At 30.8% G+C, this 13,650-nt stretch overlaps 1 long non-coding RNA gene across 3 annotated transcripts; it reads left to right on the top strand.

Annotated features, from left to right (window-relative positions):
• Nucleotides 1–939: 939 nt before the first annotated feature.
• On the top strand, nucleotides 940–5,408 carry LOC114258878 (uncharacterized). 3 transcript variants are annotated; one of them, XR_003628102.2, is made up of 4 exons: nucleotides 940–2,153; nucleotides 3,018–3,142; nucleotides 3,506–3,571; nucleotides 5,003–5,408. It is a non-coding gene; the product is annotated as an uncharacterized LOC114258878 (long non-coding RNA). The 3 variants fall into 3 exon arrangements; XR_014332859.1 differs by lacking the exon at nucleotides 940–2,153 and having other exon boundaries at nucleotides 2,234–3,142; nucleotides 5,006–5,408; XR_014332858.1 differs by lacking the exon at nucleotides 940–2,153 and having other exon boundaries at nucleotides 2,235–3,142.
• Nucleotides 5,409–13,650: the final 8,242 nt, after the last annotated feature.

Raw genomic sequence — 13,650 nt, 5'->3', positions numbered from 1 at the left:
TTCCAAGTTCAGATCTCTTTTCGACTCGAGTATTTAGTTGAGAGACACTTCAATATTTAAGTTAGTGTTATTGTGAGTAAAACTCTTAGGACAAGTATAATCTTATTTTTTGTGAACTTATCCTTAACTTGATGCACTCCTTGTTTAGGATTAGACTTCTAGTTAGTCTTTTCAACAATGCTAGAGACATCAATTTTTTTATCAAAAAACTACCAAATCACTCACATTATTTTGGGAACTTGGCCAAAAGTCGCTTTTTGGCTTTTAACCTATTTTGGATCATATCATCTCTCAATTTTTTTACACATTTTTTGAAAAAAACTAATTTTTTTAAAAAAAATCTACTTTTAACCTACTTCTCAACAAGCCGAGTAGTATTGATAATTTTTATATCCCTAAAGTTTTCTAGTCTTTTTGATCCAGCATGTTGTTCAGATGTTAAGTCACATTTATTGCTCAGTCGTCGTCCAATTTGCTCAGCCGAGCAGTGTGGTTGTGCGAATTTACCCCTCACAATGATGCCTTTGTATCTTTTGATTAATCAATTATATGCTTATCTATTTAAGTTTGGATTCTCTTAAATTGACCATCTAATTTGAGAGAACAGTTGAATTTAGTGGGTCTGTTTTGGAGTCAACCTTAATAATTTAAACTGTTCACTTTTTAAAACTTATTGAGGCTTGGTTTGGAAAGTAGGTTGGCTTTTTGGCTTTTTTAGCTATTTTAGCCTGGGCTAAAAAGCTTGGTTTGGGAAGGGCTTTTTGGCTTTTTGGCTTTTTTGACTTTTTTTGTGAGAGAAGAATGTAATGATTATAGGTTGGATGTGATGTTTTGTTTGTTATGGCTAAAATAGCCTATTTTGTTTTTTGTGGCTAAAATAGCCAAAAAAGCCTGAAAACCATCTTGCCAAACAGAGTACATTATTATACAAAAAATCAAGGTGATCAAATATCGATAGCTATATGCACGGCTGTGCAAAATACTGTCAAATTCACTAAAATCGCATCGATTCGCAAAAATTCGCACTGTTCTATCTACTAACTGCGGATTAAATTTAAAAATTTATAATTCGCTTTCGAAACTGCTATACTCCACTATAGTTAATACACATATATTTTTTAATCTCTAATGAAATATCAAAATAAAAATGAGTGTGCGAGAGATTTAAGATGTGAAATTTGTTCTAAATTAGTAATTATACATATGAAACATATTATGTAAAATTAGTTTGTGTTATATATATGAAAAATATTATGCAAATTAATGTTATATATTATGCAAATGTATAATAGTTGGTTAAAATATTCTTCAATCCACTACAAGAAAATGCACTTTTGGCGACTAAATTAGGCGATTAAAAAAAATTTAGTCACCAAAACTTGTGGAATTGGCAACCAAAAAATTTTTTAGTCAGTAAAAGTACAATATTTAGTTACTAATTTTTTTTAGTCTGGAAATATTGATTATTAACGATTGAAAAAATTTTTAGTCGCTAAAAATGCCACAATTGGTGACTAAAAAATGTTTTAGTCGTTGTATGGATAGTTTTGGGTGCTAAAATTTTTTAGTCACCGAATGAAAAACAAAAATTTACTTTCAGACTTTTGGCGACCATAAGTTTGGTTGCGAAAAATTTATTTTTAACGATTAAAAAATATTTTAGTCGCCAAAGAATTAAAATAATTGGAGGGAAAATTTCGAATTTTGGAGGGATTGATAAAATTAATTGGTGACCAAAATATTTAGTCGCCAAATTACTTCTTTTAGCGACTAAAACAATTTTAGTCGGCAATAGTATATAGTTTAGGCTAAAATAATATGTAGTCAGATTTTTCGCACCTTTTTTAGCGACCAAAATAATATTTAGTCGCCAAATGGCATGAAATTATTTACTCCTTATATATATTTCCCGACAAATAAGTCATTTAGTCGTGGAAGCTCAAAATTTTATAGAATGAATAATTTCAGATTCGCGCCTCTGTCTCACACTTTTACCCTCTCTACGTATATACCACAACCACAGAACCTCTCTCTCAGCAAACCTCACCACCACAAATCAACAAACCTCACGGCGATCAAACCTCACGACCGCGCATCCTCAACACCGTCGGTCCTCATACGCCACAAATCAGTACCGCCACCACCGCTAACAGGTTCGCTCTCTCACTCACTTTCGCTCTGTTGCTCTCTTGCTCTCTGTCTCGCTCTGACTCTCTCTATCTTGCTCTCTCTCTCTCTCTCTACCCCTTCTTCTATTTCCCCAATTGTGAACTCTTGCACTAGGGTTGTTTATTCTACCAATTCAGTTTAATTTTGTCCTCATTTCTGAAATGGGTTTGTTTGAAGCGGTTTCATTAACTAGGTTGTGACTCCCATTTGATGGAGTTCAAATAAGAAAAGAAAAAATAGAAGAAGAAAAGAAAAAGCAAAGGGAGTGGTTTGATTTTTGTTCCATTGTGTTTGTTTGATGGGAAATTGTCTTTGCTTCTCTGTTTTTGAGTTTGGTTTGTGCTGATACATGTGTGGTTTGCCATGAATTTCTGCTGCTTGTTGCACCTTCTGCTCACCAACTGTTTGATGAAATGCCTAAATCAAAAATTCACCCACTCATGTAAATACAGATATTACTCACCACTTCCATCAGAATTAGTTCTTGTCTTAGTTGTCTACCTATCCTTGGCTTTGCTTTTTTTGCAAAATGGCTAAGATTCTTCGCAAACTAGTGTAGTTGTCTACTTATCCTTGTCTTTGTTGTCTACACATCTAACTCACTTTTTATACCCATTGTGAAGCTTCTTTTTTTTTCCCCCTCCCTACATTTTTTAGTTTACTTTATCTAGACCATTTATGTTGTGATATTAACTGATTCCATTTAAGTAGTTGCATATTATACCCCTTAGATTTTTCTTGAAGTGGATTAATATTATTCTAACTATCACGCAACTGCATGATATCAAACATCCTTCTTCAAAACAATCCTTTCAATAATTAATTTTTTAACTTTCCCTTTTCTTCAGCACTACATGCTTTAAGCTTGAAGAATATCATAATGCCAAGGCAGCACTGGAAAAGGGTACTGATTTAGCACAAAATGATTCATGATTCACCAAACTGATTACAGAGTGTGATGAATGTATTGCAAGTATGTACATGCCTATACCTATATGTCGTGTTACTTTTATGTTGAATAACAGAACAAGCCTTTAATGGTTTTTATAGGTCAATTTTATTTTTTTTAAAATTATTTTTCTGATATGCATTAGAAGTGTGTTTCTTTTCTTTTTTTTCAATTGTTGCCTTTATCATTAGACTCCTGTTAATGCTAGCAGCTGCTGCCATTGTGATGGTAGTACTATCTTTGCTTCTGTTGTTGTCGACACTAATGCCATCATTTATTTTCCTCAATTGCTGTTAATTTGTTGTAACCAATATTAGTCTGTAAGATTGTTTATCTTCTAATGACAAGTTGATGGACTAATCAATTCTATTTAACTTTTTCGTGTAGCTAAGTGTTACTATTGATGTCCCTGATGGAAAAAAGTATCATTTTCAGCCAAGACTATTTGGAAAGGTATTGAATTTTACTTTTTTACATGTTCAACTCTTTACTGTCAAGTTTTATTTCTCTTTTAACACCTATCACACTATGTTTTCTCTTAAGAGTTAACCTTCTCTTTTGGCTTAACTTCCTTCAAATTTATCTCCATAATAGCTATGATGGCATATTTGCTATATTTAGATCCCATGAGGTGGGGAAAATTGGTTAATAGCTAGGCAATTTGCCATTGTTATGTTTATCGTTTCATTATCTTCACTAGCTTGTTTTTTAGGCTACAAGCTAGTTGTCAATCTGAATATGTTTATTGCACTTTTGTTAACTGAACTGAAATGTTTTAGCAAAATTTTAATTTTATTTTCTGTTTTGTGGGTTTTGGTTTTCAAAGCACAGGAAATTCACTCCAAGAAATGCATACAAAACACTACCAGCTTTGATTGATTTGTTTATTGTCTAGACATGAGAAGGAGGCTTAATAGTCAAATATATATATAATAAATAAACAAATAAAAAGAATAGTTGAATTTATTTATTTTTCTTTGAAAAGTTAAAGTTGATTCATATAGTCTGGTCATCGCAAAATTATGATTCTGTATAGATTTTGGAAAAATTAAAGTAACTGAATCAATAATTTTTTTTTAGTTCTGGTTTTCTTTTTAATTAGGTCCCATATATATGTGTGTGTGTATATATATATCATTTTCTAAGGAAAATTGACGGTCTAATTTAATGAAGAAAACATGATTTCATGTTTGTTTAGATAAGTTCATTATATGGGAAGATGGGTTAGATTTAGGTATAGGTTGGGGTTTTGTCCATTTGAAGTTGGAATTGTTAATATAAATTTCATAGCTTGTTTTATGTATTTAGGAACTTAATTTATGGGTTTTAATTGATTTTGATTTCTAATTTGGCTTCTTGGTTTCTAATGAATAATTCTATGCATACTAACAATCTTACTAAAATTATAAATGCTCAAATGTGTTTAACAAATTATTTTAGTTATCCGTTAGGGCATATCTTAGAAGGTAGAAATGCTATGAGTTTACATTTTGCCCTAGTTTTCTTGACAACACTCAATATTAAAGTAGTCAAATTCATTACATTTCAAGCTATGTTAGTTTATTTGGTCGCTGAATCATTTAGTGACATGGCTTCAGTGGCCCTTTTTTTTGGGTCGCTGATACTAATATAAACGTTGCTAAAAGTATTTTTTCTTGTAGTGACAATAGTAATTCACATGCTCTGTGATGTATGATCATTTATTTTTATCACCAAATTAAGGTTTAATTTTAGGTTTGGCTTATAGATGAATGTTTTTCACTTGTTAGAAATTGTTGGGTTTGTTTGAAGTTTTTATAAATATTTTTTGAAATTGTTGGCCTCTCATAAATTTTTTTATGAATCATAGTCTCATAAATTCATTTCGCAATGTTTATAATTAAGAAGAAGGATTGGAACTTGTGGATTGATGTTGGAAAGAATGTGGTGAGGAGAGAAAATATAGAGGCCGCTGTAAAGAGGGTGATGGACGGCGGTGATGATAACAGAGAAGGCTAAAGTGCTGGGAGAGATGGCATTGAAAGCTGTTAAAGTAGGTGGATCATCTCAAAAAATTTGACAGTGTTGATTGAAGAGCTTAAGCAACTAAGAGATCAAAGGGCTAAGGATGATTGAGGGTTATTACATTGTCTATGTCTCTGTTCTTCACTGCTTATTACATTTTGTTGAAATAAGGCATTTGAATGGCTTTTAATAGTTAAATTTTGTATATGGTTGGAAATTGAATGCTACAGGTTGTGGAGAAATATTTTTGTGGAGAAATATTTTTATTGAATGGTTGAGGATTGAATGAATGGATGAATAATTTTGTATATGCACAAAAAAATATTACAGAACAAATTATAAAAACTAAATGAGACTTTTTGGTGACTAAACAAATATCACAAGTTGGCTTTTGGCTACTAAAATTTTAGTCGCCAACCGTGAAAAAGTGAAACTTTTGGCTACTAAACTTTTAGTCGTCAATTGTAAAAAAAAAATTTTTTGACTACTAAATGTTTAGTCGTCAATTCTCAAAAAGTGAAACTTTTGGCTACCAAAAATTTAATCGCCAAACATACATACTCAATTGGCTACTAAATAATTTAGTCGCTAAAAGTAAAAATATATATATTTAATTATTTTTAAAAAATATATGGCGACTAAAGTTTTAGTTGCCAATAGGTCATTTTTGGCTACCAAAAAAATTTTAGTCGCTGATTGTTTCCTCGACGATCTATTGGCGACCAAATGGGCGGCCAAATATATTAGTCGGCAAAAGTGATTGGCGATTAAAAAAATAGGCTTTTGGCGACTAAAATTTTAATCGCCAAAAGTAAAAAATTTTGTAGTGATCTGTTAATTCGTCCAAAACCAACCAAACTGCGATCCGCTAATCCATCATTCGGTTTGTAATTTTACTCTCAAACCACACCGTGCACACCCCTAGCTATATGTTTGAATCATATTTGTCTTAAAAAAATATACAACAAATACAATTTCAAGAATAACTATTCATTTTTTGTAATACAAATGTAATTTAAACATATACTTATCATTATGTAATTAACTTGATTTTTTACATAAATATCTTATTCAACGAATCTTAAATTATAAGCCATTTTTAAATTTGATTGCAAAATTAGCCCACAAAACCCAAAGTATCCAACTTGAGCGAATTCAAATCATACCCATTTACTATAATCAACAATCTTATGGAGTTATTTACTTCAATTTTTTCCCCGTATAATTTGGAAGTTTATCTAGTAATCATTTGAATCGAATGGAATTGATTGTGTAGTGATAAAAGATTAGTTGATAGCAACCCTTAAAACGTGGCCGGTATCATGTTAAAAAAGCCTCCTTAATTTTCGGTGAGAATTTGGCAATTGACTTTTTTTTAGTTGATTATTTTTTTATTTTTTATTTTTTTTTGAGTATTTTAACTTAGGATTAAAAGTTTGTTTGGTTTAATTTTTTTAATTTTTATGAGAGAAAAAGTGAAATGATTATGATTTGAATATGACATTTTGTTTTATTGACTTATTTGACCGATTTTATCTTATTTATTCTATTTTTTTAAACTTATTTTAGAAAATTTACTATTGGTGCATTTACACACAAGTCCTAATTTATGAATTTATACTCCATTAAGCGGTGTTTTGAGAAGATGGTGAAAAGTTAATTTTTTGATTTTTTTTTTGAAAAAATGTGTAAAAAATGTGAGAGATGATGTCACTTAAAATGAGTTAAAAGTTGAGAAGTGACTTTTAACCCACTTCCCAAATGAGGCCTAACTCGTACCTAAGATTTTTTAGACCTTCAAGTCCCATTAAATTTTTAATAGTAGAAATTGCCCTTCAAATAATAATAATTGTTCATCATTTATTATTATCTATAAGGAAACATAATAATTTGATATCTATTTTGATCTTCAAAACTTTTAAATTGAAAAATAGAAAAAAAATTGTGTGCATTTTTTGAATTGAAAAAATTAAATTATTTTTTGCACAAAATTGAAAATTGTGTCTATAAAGGAGCATGATGATGGAACATTGATGTGTAAAACTGAAAAAAAACTTTAAAATTGAAAAAAATTAATAATATTCTCAAATTTAAAACTGGAAAAAAACCGATAATATCATTGATTTTATTAAATAGTTGAATCAAATCAATAAGTAGAATGACAAAAACGTTTAATCTCATGCTTTTTTTTTATTCGTTAGTAAAACAATTATTTGAAACATTATTATACAAAATTAATAATATTCTTAGTTTTAAAAATTGAAAACAACTGATAATATTCTTAATTTTATTAAATAAGATTTTTTGATTTAAAATTTTTTAAATAAAATCTAAATTGCCAAAATATTTATAAATACGAATTTTAAATAATTACCTCCTTACTATTTTATCCCACATCACAGGCTATGCTCTCAATTTGCTCCGAAAAGACGGAGGTCAGAACCATTTGGAAGTTGGGAATTGGTAGTTGGAAAGTTAGGTTTAGTTTGAAAAGAGTTAATTTAGTTTTATTTTTTTAGTTAATTTAGTCTAGTTAAATTAATTTTGTTTGAAAAGAATTTTTAATTTTTTTTTATTTGAATGTGATAGTTGTGAAAAAAAAAATGAAATAATAATAACAATAATAATTTTTTGATGAGAAAAACCATAATTACATAGAATTGAAAAGACACCCAATAAGAGCCGAAGGAGGGCAAGAAACCCAATCCAACGATAAAGCCTCATCTAAGCATCTGCGAGGAATTCAATGGGTTATCATATTAGTTACTCTAAGACGCCACTCAAAAGACACACTTCCTCGCCTAGCCAAAGATCTAATATCCTCAACTACAACTCCACACTCCCAAGGGAGTACATTTTTAGAGACCTAAAGCAAAATAACAGCTAAATTGTCATAAAAAATCTCGACTGAAGAAAGATTGAGAGAATTTGGCAAGACACATGCAAGACGCACAACCAAAGCCTTCCCTTGCAAAGCACAGGTAAAAGGAACTTTCCTTGCCAAATCATCTATCAGACACCCATGATTATCACGCAGGATAGTTGCAACAGCACCCCTCCCTGAACTAAGATCAGTGGCAACATCACAATGAATGCTCCATTCCTCCGAAACAGGAGCAGGCCTATTCAGCCTACATATGAGTCCATCGATACGGCAGCCAAAAACTTATTTTCTGCCCTTTTTGCATTGCCAATAACAACCGTGAGGTTGACCGGAATATGGTTGAAGATGAACACATTACAGGCCTTCCAAATAGCCCACATGATCCATGCCACTCTACAAACAATATCCTTGCATTCTTAAGAAATCCCAAACTGGGAGAGGAGATCACCCAACCACGTGGGGAGTGGACTTCGAAATCTTTCATCGATGAAATCCAACGATCTTCCCAAAAATTAATAGGAAAATGTTCTTGACTCCTATAAAAGAGGATCCCATGACATATTAACTATTGATGTGTTTGAATTTTTTTTTAGAGTTGTATCTAACAGTAACATGAATGGTTCAGATCATTTTGAGAGTTGTGGAGGTTGTGTTTTGTGAGGATCTTTATCAGTAAAGCTCCATTACAAACCTGCCACCGTAAGCCCCTAGCAAGCACCTCTCGGCCGATCAATAAACTTGACCACGCCCAAGATGCATGCCACCCTTTTGAGGCATGTGCAAAATCTGAATGGGGATAGTAGATTCCCTTCATCATCCTGGCAAAGAAAGAGTTCCAACCTTGACGTGCCAACAAAGTTTTATTAAATGTAATATTTTATATTATTAATTAAATTAATTTATTTTATCTTTTTTTACTAATTTAGCCACTTTAACCCTTTTCATATTTTCAAAATAATAATAATAATAATAATCTAAACATATAAATCCAAAAGCCCTGTTTGCCAACAATTAAAAAAATGTTGATTATAATTTTAAAAATTTTAAGTTAAAAAAAAAATAAAATTAAAACGCAACCTGGAAAAAGTTTTTGGCTGTTAAGTTTAAGTTGTTTTTCCTCATCTTTTTTTCGCCTTTAGTGTATATATTTTAATTTTTTTGGGTCATTTTTTTCTAAGTTTTAAAATCCACATGCCTTGAAAATATATATATATATATATATATTAAAATTTAAAAAATAAAATATACAACAATAAAATTATCTAAATTGTCAATTGAAATATATTTTTAATATTATTAAAAAATTTAATTAATTTGATAATTTATTAATAAAATGAGTCATTTATTATGTAATTAGAAATTTGGAAGGTATGTTATAATTTTTAAAACTACATGAAGTAATTTGTATTTTAAGTAAATTTTAAAAAATGTATTTAAAATTTATCCTAAAATTTTAAATAAGAAAATTTATAATTACCTCTATTTTTTTTTATAAGGAAAATAATTACCTCTATAAACTACATCAAATAAGAACAATTTTTTTTAGAATCACTGTTTGTTTGTTTTTTATTTTTTATTTTTGGGGTAAAGAATTACATGTGGCCAAGGTTTGTGCCCCACTTTTAAGGGGGGTGGTGTGTCAATTTCACGAATCTTTCAAAGTCAAGGTCAATGATTTTTAACAATGGGTGATAGACCTCAGCGCTCTCCTCCATGTGTCATTGTTCCTCCATTTTGACAATAAGAGCTTGTTTAGGGTGTGCCATATAACTACATTTTTGGAGCCTTTCATGTGCCATTTATAAAGTGATCTTGATTTTTTTATGTATGTGTGAGACTTACTCATGCAGGTATCGGGCCACATTATGAGTAATTCAGATTTGTGGGAGTATTGTGAGGTGGGAGTCTCAATCATTGCTCCGCATTTTTTATCTTTTTTGTTTTTTTAAGTTACATTATCTCTTTATTTTTTTTTACATATTTTTTTTTTATAAAAAATCAAAAAATACACTTATTTAAATTATTTCAATTAATTAAAATTTTTAATTTATTTAAGTCATATTTTTTTGGGTACATTTTTTAAATAAAAAAAATTAACTTTTAACTTATTTTCTAAAATAAACGTTCGTTTCATGGGTTTTTTGAATTGGTCATTATGAATGTCAGCAGACCCCAAGTTTGGATTTGGTTGAACTCTTGAAATAATCTTGTCAAAGCTTCAATACTTCCATTGATAAAAAAAATTGTCATTACAATACATGCCCAATATATATATATATATATATATATGTATGTATTAGATTAAATTTCTCCTATAATCGCATCTCAATATAAAAGAATTTGAGAGATCGAGCTCACCATAAGTTCCGTTTTAATAATTCGAATCGTTCATTTTTTAAAATTTGTTGAATAAAATATTCATACAAAAAATCAATGATCAATTAAAATTTAAAAAATATAAAAATTACTATCACATCTCATGTGAATTTAAGTTTTCTCTATCTTTTTCATAACATTTTCATTTATAATAATCATTTTATTTTTTCTAACAATTACATCTACTGATTTTCATTGAACAATAGGAAATCTATTTGATGGCTTCTCTTAGGCCTAGTTTGGGAAGACTAAATAAGTACACTTTTTAACTTTTTATGAAATATGGGTTGAGTTTGGGTTGGGTTTGAAGTGATATGACTTAAATAAGATGATGTGACTTAAATAGAATAGTGACTTTTTAACTTTTTGTCTTTTTTCAATCATGCCAAACTTAGCCTTAATACTGGGCATGTATTGTAATATAACTATGTTTAACCTTTCTTAATAAATAAATTTAGTTTTTTTCAAATTATTATCTCAATTTGAGAGAGCGTTTGGTATGTCCATTTTGAAACAAATTTTACTGATATGAAGCATTCGCTTTTTTAGACTCGTTAAGTAGAATATTTATTCAAAAAATCAAGTTACTTAGATATCGATAGTTATATATTTGAATCATATTTATTTTTTAAAAAATGAATAGTAAATATAATTTTAAGAATAATCATTCATTCTTTGTTATACAAATTTGATTCAAACATATAACATGTTTGATTGGGTCACGAGACTTATGTAATTGGTAGTGTTTGACAACTCAGTTTAGTAATAAAAATTGAATTAGTTTGATAATTATAATTTATATTACTTAAAATTTTAAATACCTTTTAAAAACTTAGTAAAATTTTAACTCACATATTTTACTTAATATCAGTACTAAATGTAAAATTTTTAACCTTTCATGGTTTTATCATCATTGAGGTGCGCCTTTGTCACCATTCCAATGCCACCATTATTGTCATTCCGCTACTACCACCACTCTTCCACCTCATTAAAACCGCTACAACCACGATCACTACTACCACTACCACCGACACTAAACCAATGGATTTCATTTTTTTCCACCCATCAATTAACTTGATTAAATTTAATACTTAAATTTTAATAAAGGGGAATTTATCGGAAAGTCCTATATGACTGAATTATGATCCGTTTGGTCCCTCTGATTCTTTGTTCATTCAACAAGTCCTATTGCGTTGTGATTGCTTACTGAAAAGTCATTTTTTGAATGTTTGTGGTTCGTTGCTTGACGGATATGCCCTCACGTGAGTTATGGGAATGTTATATTTGTTTGGGTATGTGTAAGCCCGACTTTCTTGAGAGGTGGGAGGGGTGAATATTTGTTGATAAAGTTTTCAAACTAGGGTTTTTGTTTGTAAGTGCATTTGTATTGTGTGACAGTCAGGAAGTGCAACAATTAACGTCGACACCACCGTTGAACACAGGTATGTCCGGAATTTTGTTTTACAAAGTCATCCCTCATCATTCCCACACATTCACACCAGTGCACAAATCAATGTCCCTATTATCACACCGACAGTGGAACAAGAACGGAGAAACATTCATACCTGTGTTTGACGCCAACAGTGCAACAATCAATCTATTTTTTTTCGGTGACAAAATTTTCTATGTAACAGTCCAACAGTGTTGTACTTGACATCAACCCCACTCACTCCATCTATAACGTGGTTTCGGAATCACACCATAACTGCGTGAACTTAACAATGAACAACTTACGTGAACCCAATGAACAACTATAATGTGAACCCACTCCCTCTATCTATAATGTGGATTTTGGAATTCGGAATCACACCACGTACTCAATCTATAACGTGAACCCAACAATGAACAACTTACCCACACCAAATTGATCTGAAAACTATTTCGAATACAATCCTACAAATCACGTTTGTGGGATTTGGTCACAAGTATTTGAATTTCAAAAACCCATGGCAACAACAATTGGAAAAAAAAAGGATCGGGTTGTTGAATGCGAAGATGAAGTCGAGATTGATATACCCGCCGGAGCAAGATTAGAGATCTTAGAGGATGATGAAATCTAGGTTTTTGGGCACAAGCAGTGAAATCGACGAGGGTGATCCTTTTTTGGATGAAGATTTGCTTGAAAAGTACAAGATGATGAAGTTCAGTACATGGTCTGTGATTCAATTGGTGAGTTTGATTTTGATTATTGGTGCATTAGCTTGTAGCCTTGCAATTCCTAGATTTAGGAAGAAAAGATTGTATGAACTTGAATTGTGGAAATGGGAACTCATGATTTTGGTTATGATCTCGGGTTATGAGAAATTTGAAATGGAAATCCGAAACCAGTTTAGTGTGCCTTATTGCGCGTGCTCATGTCATGCACAAAACAACACTTACGACGTAACCACATTCTATTTCTGCGCATGTTGTTGGGATATACCTCCTTATTGGAGTGTGGGACCCAATTGATTTATTAAAAGAGTTTGATTTAGTTTGGTATTAGTTATAATATATTTTTATATATTATATCTAATTTTGTGGAGACCTAATCCAATTTGAAAACAATTTGGGTTTGATTACAAAACCCTAGATTCACAATACATATTGGGGGTATTGTTTTTCCCAAGAAAAACGTGAGCGGCAGCAGCTTTGGTGCTTTGCTTCAATTGGTATTGTTTGTAATTCTTGATTTGACTTGGTCAATCAAAAATTGGTGCTTTGATTTGTGAAGAAGTTTGGTTCAATTTTCGGTTCTGATTTGGTTCGTTATTTTGGATCTTCTTCAACTCTGATTCTGAAGATTTTGGTTCTTCTATTTGGTGAGGTCTTTCCTCTTTGTTTATTTGAGATTATTTGGAATTCACCTAAGGGTGGTTTTGTGAGACCATTAGTGTCTCGTTTGTAATCGTTTGGAATTATTTGGTTGATAGTGGAATCGGATTTCGATCCCGTGGACGTACCTCACATTGAGGGAACCACGTAAAAATTCTTGTGTTGTCTTTGATTTAATTTTTTCGCATTAGTTTTTATTCCCATTGATTGATTTACTTGTGGAGAATCACATCGATTTTCCCTAACAACTGGTATCAGAGCATACGGTTTATTTGGGTCTATTTATTTGTGTAAATCAATGGAGGGGAATGTGGGTCGTATGTCTAGCTTCAATGGAAGCAATTGGGTAACTTGGAAAACTAAAATGGAGGACCTATTATTTTGTAAAGATTTATATGGACCCATTGAGGGTGATTCTGGCAAACCCGAGGGTATGAAAGATGATGAATGGAAT

Source organism: Camellia sinensis, chromosome 6 (genome assembly GCF_055761805.1).
Source record: "Camellia sinensis isolate YWXY chromosome 6, ASM5576180v1, whole genome shotgun sequence".
In the NCBI taxonomy this organism is placed as follows: Eukaryota; Viridiplantae; Streptophyta; class Magnoliopsida; order Ericales; family Theaceae; genus Camellia; species Camellia sinensis.
Note: the sequence above shows the minus strand (reverse complement) of the source record. Positions and strands in the feature narration are given on the sequence as shown.